Consider the following 26,040-nt stretch of genomic DNA (forward strand, 5'->3'; position numbering starts at 1 on the left):
GAGGCCCCTCAGGATCATCGCAACCAATTCCACCCCCTCAACGATGTCCTGGGGACCAGTGATTGGTTACAACATGGCGCCACCCATAGTTTCTTGCTATTTAAGTGTCAAGGTTGGGTCACTGCAGTTTTTAACAAGTTAACAGAAGCAATTATAAACAGCACCAATCCCAGCACACTATGATATTATTGCAATATTTGCTGCAAATATCCAGTCCTTTGGCAGTGAGCATGGTAACCTATAGTTGTCAATGCTAGCACACAAAAGAAGTGTTGAGTACAGTATATACTATGGATGTCTTTAGAGAAAATGGGGCCCTAATTTCTCAAAATAGCCTAAGCTCTATGGTCTACTTTTGCTACTGCCCATCTTTTTCATACTCTACTCTGTTCAAGGTTTATATGTATATACATTACTTTAAAAAAAAGTTTAGAGACAAAAAGGGACTGTGACTACAATTTTCAGTTCTATGCTACCAAGACTAAGATGTCAAGATAAGAATCTCATCTTTCAGATAACATCAGGTTATGGTTCTGAGAGCTACAGAACTGGAGACACAGGTAGTGATACAATGTAGATAAAAAAGTGCAGTTCCTGCCTATTTTTTTAACTTTCTGTATCTCAAGTTCTGTAGCTCACAGAGCCAACAAACCTGAGGTGAGATTCTTTCAGGTTCATTCTGGGTACTATATGAAGTGACAATCCAGCTTCAGCCTCTAAATTTTACTCATCTTAGGAAAAATATGACTCATTTGATTCTTAGATAAAAGAGGGAGCTATAGGAATGGCATTTCATACTCCACCTAGGATGCTAGTTTAATGGGGAAAATCAGTTGACAAAACCCCTTTATAAATTTAGTAAAAATGTTCAAAAATTTATCATTATTATAAATTGGACCTACAAAACCAACTAAAAGAACTACAAACAAACTCAAAAAGAGTGACATATGACAAATTTACTCTATTGCATATCACTGATCTAAAAGCAATGTATTTTCAGCACTGCCATACATATTACAGAAAACACTGCTGTACAGTATGTAAAGTATTTGGTATGTACATTGAAGTCTTGTCATCCTGAACAAGTTGCGTCTGATGTCGCATTACAGAGATGTGCTTCCTTAAAAGGTTTTTTGTAAGAAAACATACAAATGATGGTGTACTTTGGAGTCCCAATAGAGTGGGATGCATAGTCGATACAAGCTTGGTGCAAAAAAAGCTGCTAAAACAAATATTCCCTGCTGACTTTCTACAAGTCGTCTGGTGTGATAGCCACACAGGTATAAGACTAGATGTATGTTTCTTATTTCTTTAGGCAGATAGTCGCAAAGGAACAAGTACAGGTGGAATTACATAATCATTTACTGTCTTCTGACTACACTACTGAACATTGTGAATAAACCCTGCAGAGAATATTTTCTAATGGATCATAATTTAAACTTTTATGATCCATTAGGGATCGGCACACAAAGCATCATATTTGTCAAAGGGTCAACTGAGTCTTATAAAATCGTAAGCTTTGACAAATCTGGTGCAATTATTTTCCAATAACCATGCCAGAGAATTGCACTTTCAGTACATTTTCCTCATAATAGTCTACCTTGATGCAACAACCTGAATGAGCTTTTTATTTTCTTACAGAACAGCAAATATGTGTTTATTTGAAAGTAATCCATGGAAATAAATGCCATTGACCCTGAATTTCTTTAATCAGTCTACACTGTATGAGTTAAACATATTTTTTTAATGAACAATAAAAATAACTTAATCCCATTAAACAACCTAATAATGTATAGAAAAGCTAAAACCAGTCTCTGATATTCGCAAAATAAGTGCGCAATATCCAACCTACAAAATTGTTTTCATTCCATTTCTTTATGTTGGTGTAATAATGTTTTTTATTTCTCATACCTGTTTCTATAAGATGTGAGGTTTTTGTTAAAGGGATTGGTCAGGAATAATTAAACCAATCAAATATATCTAGCATGCCAGAGGGAGAATATTTGTAATGTACTCACTGGGGCACATTTACTTACCCAGACCTGTCTCGATCTCCGAGGTGCATTGTCAAATGAGGATGAAGTCTGGCACGATTCACTAAGATCGTGTGCCCGATATCCTGCAAGTGTCACTTCCCCACTGAGGTGGGGAAGTTCACCCTCCTCTTCCCAGTGTATTTGAGTGCATGTCTTGTGACACAATTTGAATTTTAAATCCTGCACTTAGTCCGAATCAGTCGGGTTGTCCGACGGCCATTTGTGAAGCATGAAAGTCGTTACCAAAATCTGATTGCGTGCGCCAAAACCCCCCGTTAAATGTGGTGCAAATCGGAAATGCAGCGAGCGGACCCTTATCAAATGTGCCCCATCGCGACAAATTTGCATGCCTCCTAACAGTACAGTACCTCTAATGTGGTACAGTCATGTGACCTCATTTAGACCCATTTCAGGAACTCCCTGTGACGTCCTGTGTCAACTTCCAGTCAAAAAAGAGCAGGGCACATGATCAGTGATATGGCAGAGAGGGAGGAGTATGTGTTTGCACTCTATGAGGGGGTTGGGACTTGGAAACAAGGGCAGAGAGTAAAACTTCTGCCGAGAGAAAATGAGAAGTACACTAAAAAAATTAGACCCATTACTCGGCAGGTGGAGAGTGGAGTTTCCAATAAACTGTAGGTAAAATATAAGGGAAGGTAAGGGTAGGGAATTAAACTTTTATTGGGCTGAAAGGAGTACTTTAAGTAAGATGCTAGTTTTGGTGGCTTCAAGGAGTGGACATAGACAAGACCAGAAGCCAGGGATGCTGTAATGCAGTAGCAAGAACGGCTGAATATAGGCACAGAAAATCATCATGGGAAGCATGTGGGGGTTTCCCCACGTGGTACATTATAGCAACTTTTAAAAGGCTATTTCAAACCTAGAAAACTCCTGTCAGTGAACTGTCAATGACACTCTCACACGGTTATCTTTTGGTCAATATTTCTTTAATTATTTGTGAGGTAAAACTAAGTGTGAAACCTACTGTACACATATAAACAATATATATGGCAAAATATAAATCATGTCTGAGGTTTTGGACCCATCCTAGATAAAACTGCAGTAACACTGATCCTGTGTCCTGGTTGCCTGGGCTGATTGTGACCTGAGTGTTCATAGCTGATGTTACAACCAAGAGGTCCCGCCAACTTCAAGAAAAGCTGAGAGGATTTTACAGATAGCCTCATATATACATTGGCCCTATATCTCAGGATAGAAGAATCAGCATGATATAGCTATCATTGGAATTGTTGTCAAGGGCTCTTTCCAGCTCTGCTAAAACTATTTTTGTCAAGTTATTTTACCGTTACGCTTGAAGAAAATCAGCAGTATCCTTTTATATATACAGGTTATGTTGATACAGTATCATTGGAGTTGTAAATGTATCGGGTGGGTAAATAAAGTGAATTAAATGTTGTAGCCTGCCCATATACATCCATTCTATACTCTTCTTTCCCTTTGTAGGACTGATATATTCAGTGACATCCAAAGCACATGAATTTGATTTTGCAATAAGTCTAGAAATCTAAGCTGGTTTAAAGAAATACTCATAAGTTTTACAACACAAGCATTATTGTGAGAAAAGGAGATATTTGTAGACACAGTAACTGCCCGGTTGTTTCAGTATCATTAAGATGACATTTTTATGTAGACAAACATTATGTTGCAAAACGCAATCAGATATTTGCAAGGTTCTGTATCCTGTCTGGTTCCCAACAATTCATTGAAAAAATATGCAAAGCAACGTCTGTATTTTGTGACATTTAAAATGTTTGGAATACCCGAAGTTGAATTAAATGCAATAATAGATGTTCCAAATTTGTTTAACTGTTATTTGAGTAAATAGTAGATCAAATTACTTTCAATTTACGTCTTGGATCAAAATCAGGTCTAGCAGAGGGTGCAATGAATGCTAATTGTTTATCTTGCAGCAATTACTAGAGCCAAGCTAAAATACAGTTTTAAAAGCCTCAGCAGATTTCCTAATGCAGTTTGTATGATCAAATAATTCCCATTAACAGTTTGAGACTCCCATTACACAAATATCCTGGTTCCCTTTTCACATAAGAAATGACATCTATCTATTTATCTATCTAATTTCTATCCAGACACACAGTAGCCACTTGTTTAGCAGAACACCCTCTTGTCCTTAAAACAGCCAGCTCTTTTATTTTATGGCATAGATTCAACAAGCTGATTATATTACTTGGACGTTATGTTCCTTGTAGGTATAATAGCATCACATTTTGCAGTTGGTTAATAAAGTGACTCCTCCATTCTAAGGCTTTTCAATAGCAATCTTCTGGATTGCAATCTGGTGACTGTACAATGCTCCCATGGAAAGCCCATGTCAGTTCATTTTTACAAGTATAAGTGGTAGAGTTGAGAGCAGGCAGAATAGGTTGATATGTAGTACTCACAGTAGTGGGTCATTCATTTTGAGGCCTCATTCAGATGAATGTGTGCTTGCACCAGCCAAGGAGGAGCTGCTCATCCCTCCCCACTCGATATAGAAGAGCATGGTTGGCACTGTAACATGGCGAAATATAGGTATTCTGTATTTCTCTGTGCACAAGCATGGTGTGGTGAGATAATGTCTGCTCACTGGCATCCTACACAAATGGTACTGCTAGATATTGGTCTTCATTATGTATGAATGCACCATTTGTCCGAGACCTTGGGGCACATTTACTTACCCGGTCCCACAGAGTTCACGAAAGTTCATTATCCGACGATAATACACTGAGCCGCGATTCACTAAGATTGTGGGCCCGATATCCTGCATGTTTCGCTTCCCTGCTCAGGTCCAATGGAGTTCACCCTCTTCTTCCTGGTGTATGTAAGTGCCCCTCAATTTCTGTCGCATGAAAGCCAGCGCAGAAGCGCTACAATCCGATCATGTGCGACACGATCCCAGCGCAAATCCCTGTTAAATGCCTTTCTAAGCTCTGCAAATCCTGAAAACCAAGAGCAATCCAACGAAAGTGAGTAGCGTGACCCTTAATAAATAAGCCCCTTTGTCCACACATTCATTTTAAAGATATATTGGGCCAAACACTGAAAAGAAAAGATGCAGCAAACATTGCTGTGTGGGTGAAAAGGTCAAAATTTTTTGTGGAAATATTTAAATGAACAAAAATAAAATAAAAAAAGATTTTTGACTCCCTTAGGGACTCAACAGCCAGGCATGAAAATGGGAAATAGGCAAAGCAAATCTCAGGCAACAGAGGTGAATTTAGACTTTCCAAAACATTTTTATCTGGACACAAAACCACTCCAGACCCATAGTGTCAGGGAAGGGGAGGGATGAGACCTTTTTGCAACTTTATAGTTTTAAATCCACTTCGAAAATGAACATGTCATATGCTAAAGTGAAGCTACATTTATCATGCCGTCTTTACCATTCTATTTAAAGTAAATCTATGCAATACTTCATAACTGTGAACAGAGCAAAGTAGCAGCTTAGTCAAAATCGCTGACCCCAAGATAAGACTTGGTTGGGATTCTCTAAGATTGTGCACCCGTTATCATGAAGGTGTTGCTTCCCCGCTCAGGTCCGATGGGTTCACCATCTTTTTAGTGGAGCATCTAAGTGCTTGGGCTTGCAACTAAATTTGAATGTTAAATCATGCGCTTAATCAGTCAGACTGTCTTATACTTGATGTTATACTTGATGTTAAGGGGATTGCCTTTCAAGGTAACAAACGGAGGTATTGTTTTCCATTTAACACCTTTGAAAACTTATTTGAATTTTTCCCAGAATTCCATGGTGGAGCATTAATGGCTTTAAGTCTCCACATGCCTTTAAGGTGGCCTTAATTGGCATTGTCTCCTCAAGGAGAACACCTACTGTCTGATCCTAGTCAATAGCCTCTCACATAGCCAAATCAGTTCCCTACACTGTACTGAGGAGACCCAACCAGGTCGAAACAGTGCTGTCTACAGTTGGGAGTCTGTTCCTTATGGAATAGATATACTGGTTTGGCTTAATCCCACATCATGTTTTTAGACTTCTTGTAGGTCATACTTGATGTTAAGGGGGCTGCCTTTCAAGGTAGCAAAAGGAGGTATTGTTTTCCATTTAACACATTGGAAAACTTATTTGCATTTTTCCCAGAATTCCCTGGTGGAGTATTAATGGCTTTAAGTCTCCACATGCCTTTAAGGTGGCCTTAATTGGCATTGTCTCCTCAAGGAGAACACCTACTGTCTGATCCTAGTCAATAGCCTCTCACATAGCCAAATCAGTTCCCTACACTGTACTGAGGAGACCCAACCAGGTCGAAACAGTGCTGTCTACAGTTGGGAGTCTGTTCCTTATGGAATAGATATACTGGTTTGGCTTAATCCCACATCATGTTTTTAGACTTCTTGTAGGTCATACTTGATGTTAAGGGGGCTGCCTTTCAAGGTAGCAAAAGGAGGTATTGTTTTCCATTTAACACCTTGGAAAACTTATTTGCATTTTTCCCAGAATTCCCTGGTGGAGCATTAATGGCTTTAAGTCTCCACATGCCTTTAAGGTGGCCTTAATTGGCATTGTCTCCTCAAGGAGAACACCTACTGTCTGATCCTAGACTGTCTTATGGCATGCTTCCTAAATTGCGTCACATGGAAACCAGCGCAGCTGCGCCAAAAAAGGTTCACGTGTGCCACAATCACAATGAAGACACTTCATAAATTCCTGTGAAAGCCGCTTTAGCCCCAAAAAAGGGGAATAGTCCGACCAAAATGTACAGAGCACCCCTTTGTAAATGAGGCCAACTTTGTGTTATCCATATGCTACACATTTTACACATTTTCTTCCATAGAAAAGGACAAGTCACACTGGCACTTCCTCACGGATCTGTGAAAAATACATTCATGTGTATGGGTTAATTAAAATGAATGTGTCAGTATGTCATTTGCTAAAAGAAAAAAAAACAGACTAAAACAACGTGCAGATGCATGTAACCTAAAAGGGAATCTGGCTGAATAGTATATCTTATTTAATTGCCACTATGCACTCTGATCATCATCGGACACCAAGAAGTTTACATTTGAAAAGTCTCCTACTAGCCAATTGGGCGGTGCCATTTTATTCCCATACAGCACACAACATCTGCCATTGTCATTAACACACAAGTATAAGGAACCACTGTGTGGATTTGCTTGATTTTCTGCTAGTGGAATTATTATTTATGTAAGAGGATAATTTTCTGTTAAATTTACATGTTTTACTTAAAAGCAAAGAGTACAAAGAGATAATATTATACAGGTAGGTCAGCTACGATTTTCTTCTCTGCATTAAAACTAGGTCATGAGGAATTGCTAAGGAATACATGTCTTTAACTAATATTACACCTTCCCCAGATGCTGAAATTGAATGCTTAAAACTGTTTAACATTTATAAAGCAGCAAAATGCAGATGAAACTGTTAGATTAAAAAATATATTTCCTTGAAAACAGCCTTTCAGTAGTTTTGTGCTCAAAAGGACAGCTGAAATTACCAGTGAATATCTGATGTAAATCTAGGTGGGATCATTTTTTAAATAGTATTATATTTATCATTCTCTACTTATCATCTTGAGGGTCACCAGTCACAAGATTCATAATTTGCTGGACTACATTTATGGTAATGCAAACTTTCTTTTCATGGACGCCCTGTCATAATAGATTTATATGATGTTACCTGGCATTACAAGACGCTACTCTTTATAAAGTCTAATCACAGCATGAGAAGTCAGGCACTGTGCTAAGATTCTAGATTATGATGATATGTTTGAAATCTTTTTTTAGTGACCTTCTGCATCAGCGTGAAGAAATATGTTCCCTTATCTTCCCTCCATTACTAGTGTGCTAGATATTAAATGTGCAAGCTTTGTGTTTTCGGATCAGCTGTGCTATTTTAATGTCTGGCTGCAATGTGGATGCCTAAGGTGGTATGGGTATACTTGTATCATACACATAAGGAAAGGATATTGAAGAAGCAGCCCGGGGCAGCAATACTAGATTATGGATGGCTCTGTTACTCAAATATGTCCTGAGAGTTTAGTTTTTCTTCAACAACAATGTGTTCGGTACAATGGAATGGAAAAATCTGTAATAAAGCATCTTTGGTTTGCAATTATTTCATTTCACTGATTTCTTAGGGAGTTAGGAATCATTTCACCATTCATTAAAAGAGTCCTTTACAAAGAAGGTGGCCATGGATTTAAGAGACATGTTAAAAATTTATGATGAGGAAATGCAAAGGTAGTTAAAAATGAATCCAGATTCCTTACAGGTACAAATGTTATCTACACTAATCAAAAAGTAAATGGAAAACTAAAATACCACATCAGAGATCTCAACAAATTAAATACTCATGTTGCAATTCCTTATTCATCATGTAGTACAATGTGTAGAACAACAAAACATCAAAACTGATCAATAAAAATCCAAATTAATATCCAATGAAGGTCTGGATTTGTAATGATACTCAAAATCAGAGTGGAACATCAAAATTCAATAGAAATGCCTCAAGACAAGGCTCAATAATGTGTGTTCTCCACATGCCTCTATGGCAGGTATCTCCTCCAAGGACTAGATTAAAGCAATCAGTCTGTGGTATGTTGGTGGATGGAACGAGACATGATGTTCCAAATGTGCTCTTGGATTCAGTCTGGGGAACAGGCAGGCCAGTCCATAACATCATTGCCTTCAACTGATGACAACTGATGAAATTGATGACAAACTACAGCCTCATAAGGCCTAGCATTGTCTTGGATTAGAGGGATCCAGGGCCTACTACACCTGTATATGGTCTAACAATGAGTGTGAGGCTTTGACACCAGTACCTAATGGCAGTCAGGATATCTCCAGGTAGCACATGGAGGACTGTAAACACCTCCAAAGATGTTTATCCGTACACCATTATTGATCCACTGCTAAACTGGCCTGCAGGATGTTGCCCACAGCAAAATGTTCTAAAAAAATGGACATCCAGCATCAAAAAAAATTGTAAGATGAGCCTTTTATAAGGCAAATTTAAAAAGTCATATAAAAGAGAAGACAGTCATGTTTTTCGAATAGTATTAATTAGTCATAGCGGTGTGAATGCCAAAATTAATTTGTGGACATAAGCCATAATACCAGTCTCATTGAGTTTGTTGCTGAATATTCAAACACATGGATATAAGTGGCCTGCTGTAAGTCATTTTGAAATGCTCTTGCACCAAAGCATGTGAAATAATTCCAATTTACATGTTAAAACAGGGTCCATGAAAAAAATCCTTCCTTTGACCAGGTGCAGAATTGCACCTAAAAAGAGGCAAAAATAATTTTAAAAAGTGATGCATAAGTGAAAAGTTGCACGGACAATCTTGAAAATAAGGATACACAAGGCACACTGCACAAGGTGCAGACCGAAGCGTACTTGAAAAACAACAGCAAAAGTTGCAGTGAAAAGTTGCAAAAACGACAAAAGTCACAAAAATTAAACAATTTAACTAGCACAAATATAGACACATTTCCCCTATTGAGCTCTAACTAACTGAATTTTTTAGGTGTGGGTGCAAGTTAATCAATATTTTTATTGCATTTGTAAATCCACAATTTGCATGTCTCTGGTGACAATGTGATGTAATAGAACAGAATGTATTACAGAGACTTTTCTGTTCTCTACTTGGTACCAGTATGTTCCTATTGAAATCCCTGCTTTCTTCATTAATGCAATTCCTGTATTCAATTTCCCATCTCTGTTCTTTGAGGTTTAAGTCAGGTCACTATGCAGTACAAAGGAATAAATATACTTATTATAATGTAGGCTGTTATACAAATAGACAAGTTTTAACTTAAGGACAGTAATTCATTTCAATTAAGTAACCAGGTGTGCTTCATCTTGGGTTTTTAGAACAAATAGAATATTCTTTTCAAATTACAACATTTGCATATTTTTTTCTCATGTCCTTACTGTACCTCTCTGGAGAATTGATTATCATTTATACACATATCGTGTCAATTTCTTAGAACTGTCAGAGGTCTGATGCTCATTTTCTATTTCATCAGCATAATGTTTAAAATTCCACAAAAAAGACAAAATCAATTCTTATGATAGCTGTTTCATTTCAAGCCATGGATGGACTCCAGAAAACCCGTGGTTTAATCCATAACCTACGCAGATGATGACGATTAAGTAAAATAAGAAGGTACTTATGATATGATATGGTATTATGGGGGTCTCCTTTTTTTGTTCCGGAGGTCATCGATGGGATCAATGCACCTATATGATTCAGAAGTAGATTTTCAAACTTTCCATAGCCATCTTTTGGTCCATACTAAAGAAGGCACCCTAGATGAAAACAAAAGGCTATAATTTTTCAAGATATGCCATAGCTCTTTGTAAATCATCTAGCCATTTAAGCATAAGGACCTGAGTCTTTCAGGTCCTTATGCTTGCTCATCTTACCTGTTTCCTACTCATCAACATCTGGTAAATTACTGTGATTTATCCATTGCAAGGTATTTTCTTCTACAGGTTTACAGTATACAGTATACCTGTATACTGTTGGCATGTGCTGGGCAATTTACATATTGGGGACAAGTTATGGGCTTACCTATATTTTGGCGATGTGTGCTGGGCCTACCAATATACTCGGAGCAGTGTACTGGGCATACCTATATACTGGGGACAGGTACTGGGCTACCCTATACACTGAGGGAAGATGCTGAGCTAACAAATATACTTGGTCAGATGCTGAGAATATTTTTTTATAGTGGGCTAACCTATACACTGGGGGGAAGACTGCTGTGCATTAAATTAGAGGGGGAGGCTGCTGCACATTTCATCAGTGAGGGTAGGCTATGACTGATGCATTTCACATCCTAGGCTTATATAATCTCCAGTTTATAAGATTGGTTTTTAGAAATATTTCTAATGAGTTTGAAATAAACACAACTCAAACTGTTTAGGGTCATCTGCATATGAAAATAATCTTGCAAATTCAGAAAAACTAAAGCTCATAAAAATTGAACTCCTGAATACAAGCATTGTTAGGAGAAAAGTTATCCTTCAATAATATATCTGATTTGAAATAGATGAAGTTATAATAAGACGTAACTTAATTAAAGATAAGATAATATTAAAGTAGAACTAAGTTAAAGGGATAGGTTTTTATTTCTTTAATTAAAATATCCTTGTCATGATAATAATCTAATTAAACAATTTCGAAAGTGTCTTTGTTTTACTTTTATTTGTGATTATTTTTGTTCTCATTTAATTACTTAATCTCAACCAGCAAGTTAAAGCTTCCTCCTCTTGATCATTGTTGATTTAGAATACAGTGATAGAACTTTTAATAGCATTCCAAATCTGCTTTAATTACAATAACACATTTTGCAGTTTAATTTTTCATTATAAATGTGCAGTGCTTCACATAACAGATTTATTCATTATTCTAAAGTGTTGTATGTTAAGAGTATGTTAAAAACTTTTAGTTCTGTACACAGCTATAAAGAGTGAAAAATGTACAAAAAATAGAAAATTTTCAGTCCAATGTAACATTATCTGCAGGGCGCAGATTTGGTTCAACATTGATATCTTGCTAAAGGTCCTCTAAATTATTGGCTCACTCCAATGGTAGAACTGGCAAGATAGTTTTACAAAGATTGATGTCCAACATCCTTAATTGGAAAGGATAGCATTGCTCTGGAACTATGAACCACAAAGTAAGGGCTTTTTCACACTGGTGTTGTTTGTGGCATTGTGGTTCAATGATTTACACGGACACCTCACAAAGCCATTGATTTTTATGGGTGTTTTCACATTAGCTTGTATTTTCACTGATCTGTTGTCTGTAGAAAAAATTATGAAACATATCCTATTTGTTTTAACTGATGCAGATCATGGAAGGAAGTAGAGGTCTATGGGTTCGCAAAAAAAATGGATGCAACATCCGTAATTTTTCACTGATGAGGCTGAAAAACCAGGTGTGAAGTTTTGAAAGCAATATTAAGCCTTCAGTTTTTTTTCGTACATAGAGATAAAACGAATGCATCACGGACAGAAAATGGAAGAAAAACGGAGACTCAATGGAGACAAAACAGAACAGATACACAACTAAAACTGAACATCAACGCCAATGTAAAAGGGCCCTAAGATCAATGGAAAATAGGTGATCTTGTTGATGAAAAAATCATCAGGAGCCTAAACAATCAAATGTCCAAAATCTCTTCAAATACTGGTAATAACTGTGTGATATTATATAATCACAGCTTTACACATAACACACATATCCCCAAATATATATTCAGTATGACTGTATTAAATCAATTATGTAGCTCAAGCAATGTGCTTTCCAAATAAGATTTCAGCAAAAGTCCCATCTACATTTGGGTTTCCATTATGTCATAAAAGTGAAGAGGCTGCTTAAGACATTTTTCTTCTTATAAATATCTAACCCCAATGAACTTCTTTTTATATATGCATGGTCAGTTCCGCTAGAGCAGGGGTCAGGAACCTTTTTGGCTGAGAGAGCCGTGAACACCACATATTTTAAACTGTAATTCTGTGAGAGCCATACAATATGCAAATTCCCCCCTGTAGATAGGTAGCCACGACACATGTCCCCCAGTAGATAGGTAGCCACAGCACTTCCCCCTCTAGTAGATAGGTAGCCCAAGTACATGGCCCACCAGTAGATAGGTAGCCACAGCACATGCCCCCCAGTAGATAGGTAACAGCAGAACATGGCCTCCAGTAAATGGGCAGCCAAAGCACCTGCCCCTCACTAGATAGGTAGCCACATCACATGGGGTCCAGTAACTAGGTAGGCCCAGCACATGCCGCCCAGTAGATAGCTAGCCCCAGTACATGTCCCCAGTAGATAGCTAGCCCCAGTACATGCCCCCAGTAGATAGGTAGCCACATCACATAACCCCCAGTAAATAGGTAGCCACGGCACATGCACCCCAGTAGATAGGTAGCCTCAGTACATGTTCCCAGTAGATATGTAGCCCCAGCACATGCACCCAAATAGACAGATAGCCCCAGCACATGACCCATAGTAGATAGGTAGCAACACCACATGCCCCCCCCAGTATATTAGTAATCACGGCACATGCCTCATAGTAGATAGGTAGCACCATTGCATGCCTGCTAGTAAATAGGTAGCCACAGCACATGCCTCCCAGTAGATAGGTAGTCACAGCACATGCCCCCCAGTATATTAATAATCATGTCACATGCCCCATAGTAGATAGGTAGCAGAATTGCATGCCTGCTAGTAAATAGGTAGCCACAGCCCATGCATCCCAGTAGATAGGTAGTCCCAGCACATGCCTCCCAGTAGATAGGTAGCCACAGCACATGACCCCAGTAGATAGGTAGCCACAGCACATTGACCCCAGTAGATAGGTAGCCACAGCACATGCCGGCCAGTAGATAGGTACCCTCAGTACATGTTCCCCAGTAGATAGGTAGTCATAGCACATTCCTCCAGTAGATAGTTAGCCCCAGCAAATGCCCTTAGTAGAAAGGTAGTGTAGAAGAATTTTGGCAAGAGAGGACAGGGGGAGAGAGCGCTAACAGTGTTACACCTTACTTAGAAGGATGAGAGTGAGGGTGAAAGAGTTGTGCTCACCGTACAGGGTTGTGCTTGGATAGGCACAACGCTATGGGAAGTTGGAAATTCAGATGGCGAAAAATCTGGTGCTGCCTCCTGGTTGTGGATCTCCTCTGTGGTATGGCCGTATCACTCGGGAGTTTTGTGGATAGTAGGAACAGGTGGTGGTTTAAACCAGATGGCGCACTCAGAGTGTATTATAACAATTTGGTTTATTTGATTTCTTAAAACACAACGCGTTTCGGGGTTAGAGTACCCCTTTTTCAAGTGTACAAAGACTGTAGGAAGATAGGTAGTGGAAAGTAGGAGCGGGAAAAAAAAAATATAATAAAATAAAAGGTATATACATTTTCAATGGTTGATAAAAATAGTAAGGTGAAATCAATACACTGATATGGTTCAAAATATAAAATTAATACAGAGTTGGTACACTGATGTGATTCATAATCAATACAGAATAAGTACTATGATGCAATTCATGAAATATCTTAATAAAAAAACTTTTATAAAAATTTTTATTAAAAAGGTACTCTAAAACATATGTATATGGAAACAAAGGAAAATAAAAGCGATTTTTAGGTACATGATAAGTGGAATAGTAGCAAATCGTAGTATGAATAGTGGTAGTAGTAAGTTGGATAGTAGTTGTCTAGTAGTAGTATAGTGGTATAAAGTAGTATGGTATTTCCCATATGTGACCACAATGGGAGAAGTGATTGTATTATCGAATGTTAGGGTTATAACTTGGTAAATAAATAAATAATATAAAGATAATATAAATTAATTAGCCTATATAGAGGTGAACAAAAGAGTTTTTGGCTGCTAAGTAGAGGGGGTCCATATTTGCTTACCCGTGCTGTAGGTATTTGCGGTGACGTCCACAGCAATGAAAGACATTGCGTAGTGTGGAGGTATTTGTAGGCTGGCAGCGGGGAGAGGCTCGCGCCTTCAATTCCTTGGCGCATGCGCAGTAGGGTGAAACTCCAAAAAAATGTCCGCCGCGTCGGGTGCGACACAAACTTGCAGGGCATTGCGCAAGTCCCGGTCGGGATGGAAAATGATCGTACCGGACGGTATAGTATTGTGAGAAAAGGAGCTGATTGGTGGGCTGGGTCGGGCTACGAGTATATGGAGGACAGAGGGAAGTATTGTCCCGCTGTGGGGAAACTATAAGATGTTGGTTATGTATAGGCTAATAACGAGGTGGTGAGTATATGGTGATGTTCGGGCTAAAGAACTTGGACCTATATAGGTGAAGGCTGTACGATAAAAGAGGGTAAATGGGGAATATCGATCAACCATATGAAAAAGAGGGTGAATGGGGAATGTCGATCAACCATAAGCAAGGGTATTATATGGATGCATAGGGATTATGTAGAGTGAATGATCCATGAGGGGTGGAAATGATGTAAATGCATCGGTGGTCAGTTGATGCATAAGAGGTGGGGGTTTTATTAGAAGTTGGTACTCTCTAGGGCTTCGTTGAGTCCGTTAGGAACTAGACAATTGAGCTTGTAGATCCAATACATCTCTCTCTGACAAAGTTTGGTGTATCTGTTGCTCCCAGGGGGAACTTGTTCTATGGGGGTGACCGTAAAGGAGGAAAACTCATCTTGGTGGTACATATGCCCATGTCGGGAAACGCTATGCTTGAGGAACCCATTCGTGACATTACTCCGATGTTTGTTAATCCTCGTGTTCAGTTGTTGAATAGTGCGTCCAATGTATTGGAGGCCGCACGAACATTCCAACAAATAGATTACGAAGGAAGAAGTACAATTCAGGAATGATTTGATCTTAAAGGTTTCTTCTGTGGTATTGCTTTTGAATTCTTTCATTCTATGATTTATGTTTGAACAGCATTTGCAATTGGGTTGACCACACCTGTAACTACCAGTGGTCTTCGGTAGTCGTTGATTGATAGTTGAACTCTTGATGGTTCAAAGTTTGCTTGGAGCAAGTAAATTTTTTAGGGTCTGCGATCTTCTGTAGGTTATACTGGGTCTGGAAGGTAGTTGAGGTTTTAAATAGGGGTCATCTAGTAAGATCGACCAATGTTTTTCAAAAATCTTTCTTAAGTGAAAGTGGTTGTTGTTGTAGGTAGTAATAAAATTTAGTCTGCGGTTTTTGTTTTGTGTTTGTCCGGGGGCTTGCTTGGCTTTGGGGGCAAGGCAATCTTTTTGAGACAATTGTTCGGCCCGTTCAAAGGCAGATTTAACAAGCTTTTTGGGAAATTTTTTGTCTATAAACCTATTGTAGAGTAATCTGCTCTGTGTTTGAAAGCTACTGGTTTCGGAGCAGTTTTTCCTTATACGTCTAAATTGACTAAAAGGAATATTCTTTTTCCATTTGTGGTGGTGAGAACTGTTATAATGCAGGAAGCTATTGCTGTCGACTTTCTTAAAGAAAGTCTCCGTAATTATTTTGTCATCTTTTGCTTGCAGGTGTAGATCAAGAAATTCCACTTCTGTTTTTGACACAGATTGGGTGAAGGACAGGCCCCAATTATTACAATTGATGGTGGTTACGAAGGACTGGATCTCCTCTTCGGTTCCCTTCCAAATTACAAGAAAGTCGACAGCAATAGCTTCCTGCATTATAACAGTTCTCACCACCACAAATGGAAAAAGAATATTCCTTTTAGTCAATTTAGACGTATAAGGAAAAACTGCTCCGAAACCAGTAGCTTTCAAACACAGAGCAGATTACTCTACAATAGGTTTATAGACAAAAAATTTCCCAAAAAGCTTGTTAAATCTGCCTTTGAACGGGCCGAACAATTGTCTCAAAAAGATTGCCTTGCCCCCAAAGCCAAGCAAGCCCCCGGACAAACACAAAACAAAAACCGCAGACTAAATTTTATTACTACCTACAACAACAACCACTTTCACTTAAGAAAGATTTTTGAAAAACATTGGTCGATCTTACTAGATGACCCCTATTTAAAACCTCAACTACCTTCCAGACCCAGTATAACCTACAGAAGATCGCAGACCCTAAAAAATTTACTTGCTCCAAGCAAACTTCGAACCATCAAGAGTTCAACTATCAATCAACGACTACCGAAGACCACTGGTAGTTACAGGTGTGGTCAACCCAATTGCAAATGCTGTTCAAACATAAATCATAGAATGAAAGAATTCAAAAGCAATACCACAGAAGAAACCTTTAAGATCAAATCATTCCTGAATTGTACTTCTTCCTTCGTAATCTATTTGTTGGAATGTTCGTGCGGCCTCCAATACATTGGACGCACTATTCAACAACTGAACACGAGGATTAACAAACATCGGAGTAATGTCACGAATGGGTTCCTCAAGCATAGCGTTTCCCGACATGGGCATATGTACCACCAAGATGAGTTTTCCTCCTTTACGGTCACCCCCATAGAACAAGTTCCCCCTGGGAGCAACAGATACACCAAACTTTGTCAGAGAGAGATGTATTGGATCTACAAGCTCAATTGTCTAGTTCCTAACGGACTCAACGAAGCCCTAGAGAGTACCAACTTCTAATAAAACCCCCACCTCTTATGCATCAACTGACCACCGATGCATTTACATCATTTCCACCCCTCATGGATCATTCACTCTACATAATCCCTATGCATCCATATAATACCCTTGCTTATGGTTGATCGACATTCCCCATTCACCCTCTTTTTCATATGGTTGATCGATATTCCCCATTTACCCTCTTTTATCGTACAGCCTTCACCTATATAGGTCCAAGTTCTTTAGCCCGAACATCACCATATACTCACCACCTCGTTATTAGCCTATACATAACCAACATCTTATAGTTTCCCCACAGCGGGACAATACTTCCCTCTGTCCTCCATATACTCGTAGCCCGACCCAGCCCACCAATCAGCTCCTTTTCTCACAATACTATACCGTCCGGTACGATCATTTTCCATCCCGACCGGGACTTGCGCAATGCCCTGCAAGTTTGTGTCGCACCCGACGCGGCGGACATTTTTTTGGAGTTTCACCCTACTGCGCATGCGCCAAGGAATTGAAGGCGCGAGCCTCTCCCCGCTGCCAGCCTACAAATACCTCCACACTACGCAATGTCTTTCATTGCTGTGGACGTCACCGCAAATACCTACAGCACGGGTAAGCAAATATGGACCCCCTCTACTTAGCAACCAAAAACTCTTTTGTTCACCTCTATATAGGCTAATTAATTTATATTATCTTTATATTATTTATTTATTTACCAAGTTATAACCCTAACATTCGATAATACAATCACTTCTCCCATGGTGGTCACATATGGGAAATACCATACTACTTTATACCACTATACTACTACTAGACAACTACTATCCAACTTACTACTACCACTATTCATACTACGATTTGCTACTATTCCACTTATCATGTACCTAAAAATCGCTTTTATTTTCCTTTGTTTCCATATACAAATGTTTTAGAGTACCTTTTTAATAAAAATTTTTATAAAAGTTTTTTTATTAAGATATTTCATGAATTGCATCATAGTACTTATTCTGTATTGATTATGAATCACATCAGTGTACCAACTCTGTATTAATTTTATATTTTGAACCATATCAGTGTATTGATTTCACCTTACTATTTTTATCAACCATTGAAAATGTATATACCTTTTATTTTATTATATTTTTTTTTTCCCGCTCCTACTTTCCACTACCTATCTTCCTACAGTCTTTGTACACTTGAAAAAGGGGTACTCTAACCCCGAAACGCGTTGTGTTTTAAGAAATCAAATAAACCAAATTGTTATAATACACTCTGAGTGCGCCATCTTAGTAGAAAGGTAGTCACAGCACATGACCCCCCAGTAGAAAGGTAGACACAGCACATGCTCCCCAGTGTATAGGTAGACACAGCACATGCTCCCCAGTGTATAGGTAGCCACAGCACATGCCCCCATTAGATAGGTAGCCAGAGCACATGTCTCCCAGTAGATAGGTAGCCACAGCACATGCCCAAGTTAGATAGGTAGTCATAGCAAATATCCCCCAATAGACAGGTAGCCCCATCACATGCCCCCAGGACCCAGTAGATAGGTAGTGGCAGCACATACCTGCCCCCAGTAGATAGGTAGTCGCAACAAAAAAAGGGAATACTTGCCTACCTGTCTCCTTTCAGTGGCTTCTCATCACTCCAACGCTCTTCTCTATGACCCAGGCGCCGCTGCCATCATTGCTTCGGCAATGGGGCCTGGGTCATACAGTGGAGTGGATGCTGCTCTACTCTATGACACAGGCGCGGTCACCTAAGCAACGGTGCGGCGATGGTGCCTGGGTCACACTAAGGATGCAGGCAGTGGTAACATCCCGGCCTGCATCCAGTGATCATCGCTGTGTTTGTCTTACATGTACACACTGGCGATTGCTATTAATCAGTGATTTGTCTGAGAGCCAGATGCAGCCATCGAAAGAGCCACATATGGCTCCCGAGCCATAGGTTCCCTACCCCTGCGCTAGAGGGTAAGTAAAATATGCTGCTCCCAGGCTTATCTCCCGTGACAACAAAAATTGCATATATTGAAATTCAATATGTTGCATACTCTTTTCTCCTTAGACATATGTCAGTTGTATCCCATCTGAATATATTATACTCAGTGGATGTTTGTAATATGTGAGTTTAGCATTAGACAAGTACCATGTTTTGGCCATCTTAAAGGGGTTTCTATTGATGTTCTACTTATAGGACAGGGTTTAACTGTGATGTATGGAGTCTAATCAACATTACTCAGCTTTTGTTGTATCAGAATTAGGGTACTGCACCACAACTACCATTCAATCATACACCAGCAAAACACTCTTTAAGGACTACATTTGCCTGGACTAACCACTGGCAAAGCACATGGCAGGGAGAAGGAAGTAGGAGTGAGTGTTCCTCACCCCTCCCCTTTGCATTGAAAGCCGATCAACCAGATGAACACTTGGATGGGTCAGGGTGCAGTGAGACACTGGGGCAGAAGTGTCTGAAAGTCAGAATATTTCTAGTTGCCCATGGAAACCAATCACAGCTCCCCTTTAAAATATTCATGAGCACTGGTAAAATAAAAGCCGAGCTGTGATTGGTTGCCATGGGCACTATGACCCGTTGCCATATACTTCAATGTGGCTGTAATCTGGCTGCAGTTTCTGGCCACAGTTACGTTTACAATACGTATAGTAAATGCAATGTCTACACATGCGATAACGTCATGTTTATATTGCGTTTTTGTAAACGCAAATGTGAACAGTAATGTAATTAGGCAAATCACCTCTCCTCAGCTGTTGTAATAGGTTTCAAAATGCAATCAAAATGCGACGTGTGACCTCACCCTTAGAAGTAACCAATAAATAAATTAGGTGCAGATTTGCGCCTAAAAAGTCACAAAAAAGGTTGTACGGAGCGTCTGGGAAGTAATAATATATGTCACACTGCACAAGGTGCACAGTGAGGTGCACTCGAAAAGCGCCAACAAAAGTCGCACTGAAAAGTCGCAAAAATACAAAAAGTCGCAAAAATGAGACATCTCGGCACGCCAAAATAAAGATCCATGCCCCCTATGTATTAACTTAGAATTGTTTGTTTTCATGGTAATTTAATCCAACTATTGTTTTAAAAATGTAAAAAGGTTTTTTTCTTAAGAAATTTAACTCTATTTGTATTTTTCTCTCTAGTTCTCCTCTTAACGTGCACACTACTCAGTTCCCTCTTAAGAGACATCTGTCAGAGAACAACTTGTTCCGTAGCTCTTCTCTCTGCTCTAACAAGTATTTTAGATAAGTTTGAAAATTTAGCTTAAATGAGTGTTTATGAATAGAATAAACAGGAGCTACAATTTCTGATTTATCTGACTAAGAAAGGAAACAAAGCAGTTTGCATTGTATGAGAAAAACTATGGGCTGCAGAAGACAAATTGAGCTAAATTCTTCTAGAGCCATCAAAAAGACAAAATATTTTTTGATAATAATCAGAACAATATGTTAATAGAACATCATCATGATGGCAAACATAGTCTGCGAATATCTTTCTTATTTTTATAATACAACAAATTTGGCTTATGCTGTATAGGAAATAACAGCAATGTTCACATTTCCTACAAATAATGAATCACTTCTATTAGATTCCTGATTTTACATTCAGATTAATGTAAACTCAACATATTCATATTAATAGATGTACAAATATGAGATAGCTTAAAGAAAATAAATTAAACAAATCCATTTACCTTAAAGCTAAATAAAAGAGTATATTTTCATTTCTACCCTCGGTTCATTTGTGCATATTTGTTTATGGTAATAACCGTTTGCCTGTGAAGAACCTTTATTTTTAATGCTACATTGCAGCACATGTACTAAGCTTTAAATAGTGCTATGATTTATTACCAGAAATGTGTTCAGTGACCTAGATGCTCTCTATATATTCAACAGAAAATATACAAATCATGAAAAGACATAAAAAAATGTTTTTGTGTTTTTTTTTAAGAATGTTATTACTGATTTGGAATATAGAAATGGCATAACTTCAAATAAGCACTGTATTTCAGATTCTGCTGGGTGCAAACCTTTTCTTACTAATGCCCCAGATCCTAGAGGAGTGCCTCAAGCAGGCACGTTGACAGTACATATTAGGTAACTTAATTGGATGCCTTCAGCCAATACTGTGAAACATCAAGTTTATTTTAAACGTATGTAAATAATACAGTTGCCCGATATGACATACATTAAAAATAAACATGTCTGAGCAGAGATGTGCTGCCATATATTTTACAAGAACCTAGAGTTAAATATAATGTAAAGGTACATAACTTCTTAGTAAATACCTTTTTTGAACTTCATTCTTAAGATCAAATGAGGAGGAATGTTAATGAAATCAATCTTCTAATTTTACCTCTATTAATCATCTATGCTGATTGGTAGGTCTCAGCACGAAAATTGAACCAAATGTTTATATAGAGGTTTGTTCCAGTTCTTTCTTTATAAAAAAAAATCTTTACATATATGCACATATCAAGCCACATATGTACCATGCTTTCTAGGCATGCCCCCCTCCTGATGACAATAGCATTCTCTGCTTAAATCTTGCAGCAATGGTGGATTCAGTGCGGTAGCACTGTCAGGGCTGGATTAAGAGTGGTGGGGACTAATGGGCGAAAAAAGTGATGGAGGTCCCCAATTACTTTTTTCTTAATAAAAGTGTGTATGAAGAGGTTGCACGACAGGGTACAAAAATTGCTATTTATAAAGCAGGAGTGGGCCACCACTCCAAGATGGTTGATGCCCGGTGGGGTCCCCCATGCAATGTGCACCATGTGCTCTCCCTATAATCCGGCCCTAGTTACTGTGGCTGCAAGATATTGTCAGAGCAGTCATGTCATCAGGAGTGGGAAGTGCCGAAGGAGCAAGCAAGCGTGATAAAAGTGCAATGGGGGCATCTGGAGGGTCCCTGGTAACAACCTCTTAACATCTGCTTCATTTACATTGCAAATCATAGTCAGTATTTTATTCACCCATAAAACATCAACTTTGTGGTTTGAGTGTTGGAAAACAAATAACAAATGGCAATGGCATGTAAACTACACCACTTCACTGATATCTCATAAATAATATAGTATGGAAATTACAAGGCACAAAAATATCTTCTTCAGTGTTTGCTATTTGTAACAAGACTTTTTCAGGTTTTATGATGCTGCTTAGAATTAACCCAGCATTTGGTCATGTTTGGTCATTTGTATAATAATGCAGTTTAATGAAGAAAATGTGCATAAAGACAGTTTGCAACTCTTAAGTTGTGTTTCAGTGCTCACCTTGCCAGAAGCTGGCATAGCGAAAAATGCACCTGCTAATGATGCCAGTCTCTCCTGGCATAGAAACAAAAATGAATTGATCACATTTTAGCTCCCTAAAACAATGTGGATCATATTATCATGTATCAGTAAAAAAACAAGGTTAAAAAAGGAAAAGGAATTTACAAATGTAGATCATCAAAGGCAGATGTATAATTAAACCCCCAACATACATAAATACATACTCACATGTACGCACCACCCCTTTTGATGAAACAGTGATGAAAGTGTTTGAAACAGACTTGTAAAATGGTGATGAAGTTTATAAAAATATGTAAATGAGCCTAAGGTGCCCAGGCTGACATCTCCTGAGTGCCTCATGGCTAACTCTTTAAAATTTGACACCGGGTAGCAATGATCCACTCCAAAATGGCTGTGTCTTTTCAAGTGGCATTTAAAGAGTTAACACCCACAATCACCAATCACGGACATTAGCGGCCAGTGTGTGGGTGGATGGGCGAGTAGAGATGTATCTGGACTGAATCCAGGGGACCTAAACCCACAAAGTTTGGTATAACACTACCCATATGTGTGGGTGCTTTGAACATGAATGTTGTATGTGTTAATTTATAACATTTACAAATATTATAAAAACAATGCTGGCAAAGTACTGAAGTTTTACAATGAGTGGAACATACTGTTTGATATGTTTTTAAAACAGTATCAAATGTGAAACAAGTGAATTCAACACAATAGAACATTGTATTCAACATAAAATAGAACCCAATAATTGATCTTGTATACTATAAAAACCAGGAACTTAGAAAGAACATGTTACAACTAATTTTTAAAATATTTAAATACATTCCTTATAAGTTTGAATACTGTAACCAAGCTCACAACATATGTCTAAGCATAAAAGTAAATTTTGCTTCTCTCTATAGGAATTGAGATACATGTATTTATTACTCAGTGCAGGGCTATAGGTCTTGTATTTTTTCTGGCAGCCTCATTTTGTCTAATAGAGCAAGCAAATACAATTCCCAGCTACAAAAAAGTAATTATCTTGCTATGCCATCACTCAAAGATGGAAATAGATCACATTACATCATAATTTCAAAACAGAACAGGAGCAGCGTGATACATTGCAGTTCACGGCTGCCACTTATTGGTGAGGAAACTCAATTGTGCAGATTACATTTTAAACACAGTTTTAAATGAACTAAGTGAAGCTCGGCTGCACATGTTTTCTAAGATTACTGTTTCTTTCTGGGGACATTTCTCAATGTCACATAAATAGAATATGATTTGGTTAACTATTTTTTTTGGTTAAAAGTAAATGTGGAAACACAAATATACTGTAAAGGAAACAATAAGTGAATTTCTCAAAATACCAAACTTGAAAATTCTGTAAGTCTCTGGGTTCATGCTCTAACCTGAACCCAGATCTGAACCCCCGTCAGTAACACACGCGATCGGTGCTGATCACGGTTGTTATTGGTTGGGGGTTTTGGCCGAACCCGGACCTGAACCTGAACTTTGGACTGACATTCAGGTCTGGGTTTTGGGACCCAAACTCGCAAAGTTTATCACAGACTCAAGACTCAAACACTGCTCCTCTTATCTATATTGTCCCTTAGTACTTGGTACCAATATACTGGTTACTCTGCAGACCCATGTACCATTGATTCAGTAAATAAGGATAGCAGTCAGCGATTGGATTATGCATTATTTATTTTTTTTTTATTTATTTAATCTTTTATAAATAGAAACTGGACCATTATAAAAGTACTTTTACCTGCTGTGACACCCCGTCTTCCTCATAGATTGGATGCTCTTGCCAGCAGGGTTCTCATTTCTACTGTTTCACTTGGCTATTTTATTGCTCTATAATGTCGTATTGTGTTTGTATGTAAAACTAATGATCTGTAAAGGGCTGTTAAATGTGATGACCCCATATAAATAGAATTACATCTAATATTATTAGCATTGCTTTGAAATGAGCTATTATGAGTAGATTTCATAATAAGTTCATACATACAACAATTCAATATGGGTATGTCAGCATTCTACACATGGAGTAAAACTGGTGTCCAGATGGTTTGAACAGTATGGGATCAAACACAAATTATGTTCTCTTCAACTACATGTACTGTATAGCACATGCTAGTTCTCTGTAAGTTGTTGTTTGCTGAAAGTCAGCAGTTGTGGGTTTTTTAGGTTATAACATGACCATTTGCTCAGAATACCACCTAAACTACATTTAAATAGGTAAATTAAACTTGTTTGCAAATAAAAATAATTTGTAAAAGATTACAGTTTTTAAGACTTTTGTTAACCTTTGTGGCAACAGTCTAAAACATGAAGGCAGAATATGAATGACAGAAGCCATGCTTTTCCCATTGTGACCAGATAACTACTTGTAAATGCACTGTCCAAGTCACTAAAACAAAACCACAATAAGGAAATCATGGCTGACAAGTGCCAGAATGAAAGTCTGCCTTTGATTCTTAGTGAAAATGTTTAGAACTCTAAGAAAACCCCTGTATAGCATTTTAACCATTCAGATGACTTTTGAGAATACAGGCAGTTTCCGGGTTACATACAAGATAACTTCAATGGGGCATATTTATCATATGATTTATTGTATGATAGCCCCACCGTTGCATTTTCACAGCGGCATACATCTAGAGGTGGAAGCCTCTTGATGTATTGGGGCAGCTGGCGGTGCAGCGTTTATTCTACAGTAAAGTAAAATTGGGACCACGCACTCCAATGGGTTTTAACATGCGTTTAATATCTTCAAAGTGATAGATTACAGCAGTAATACTTGTGTGACGTTTCGGCCACAAGGGCCTTTCTCAAACACAAAAGCTGTCTACCAAAGAGTATCTGGGTGCTGGCGCTTAGTATTGTGCTTGCTGCACACAGGAGGATTCGCTTTACTGTACATGGGGTTGGATCCCTGGATCAGACGCACCAAGATACTTGAGAGTGCAGACCGAATATATTAACTACAGCATTTATTCTACGCCAGGCAGGAAGGGTTGCCGGTGACGCTCCAGTCCCGGCCGGCCGCGGCCTCCGTGGTGGTGTGACACAGAGGTCCTGATAAATATGCCCCTGTATGTTTGTTTTCAAGTTGTATTTGTATGTAAGTCTGAACTGGTATATTTTTGTACTAGTATCAAATGGATTTTAACATTTTTTGCTGTCATGGGAACAAGAATTATTAATAAACTTCTTTACAGACATCTTACAGCTGATCATTGCAGCCTGGGAGTAAAGTAAAGCATCCCGAGAACTTCACCAGAACTCACAGTGGACAGAGAGGTCCGCCTGTAACTAGAGTTTTTCCATAATTTGGAGGACTGGTAATGTTAAAATAAGCGTAAAAATATTTCTGGTTATTATCTGATTTGTAAAATTCATTTTTTAACTTTTCCCGTAGTTGAGGCATGGAGGTTAACTGGTATCATCCATTGCACACAAAGAAAACAGGAAACTATGCTACACAATCTTTTTTCTACACCCAGAAGCAGAAGCACCAGCTTCTTTATATCCGGAAGAAGTTACCAGAACTGATGTGAAGAAATGAGAAAGTAAAACTGTTACCTGCTGAATGACAACTGTCATACCGGTAGTAG

The 26,040-nt window shown here is 38.5% G+C and overlaps 1 protein-coding gene across 42 annotated transcripts in view; it reads right to left on the minus strand.

The window, feature by feature from the left end:
- PTPRD (protein tyrosine phosphatase receptor type D) overlaps window positions 1–26,040 on the minus strand; it is a 1,096,207-nt gene that overhangs the window by 876,820 nt on the left and 193,347 nt on the right. The window contains exon 1 of one of the 42 annotated variants that reach the window (XM_072152288.1): window positions 4,457–4,477. The exons of the other annotated variants lie outside the window; for them this stretch is intronic. The gene's annotated coding sequence lies outside the window, so the exon portion shown is untranslated. Of the gene's footprint in view, window positions 1–4,456; window positions 4,478–26,040 lie in introns of those variants that run through there. 42 annotated transcript variants of the gene reach the window in all.

This window comes from Engystomops pustulosus, chromosome 1 (genome assembly GCF_040894005.1).
Source record: "Engystomops pustulosus chromosome 1, aEngPut4.maternal, whole genome shotgun sequence".
Taxonomy (NCBI): domain Eukaryota; kingdom Metazoa; phylum Chordata; class Amphibia; order Anura; family Leptodactylidae; genus Engystomops; species Engystomops pustulosus.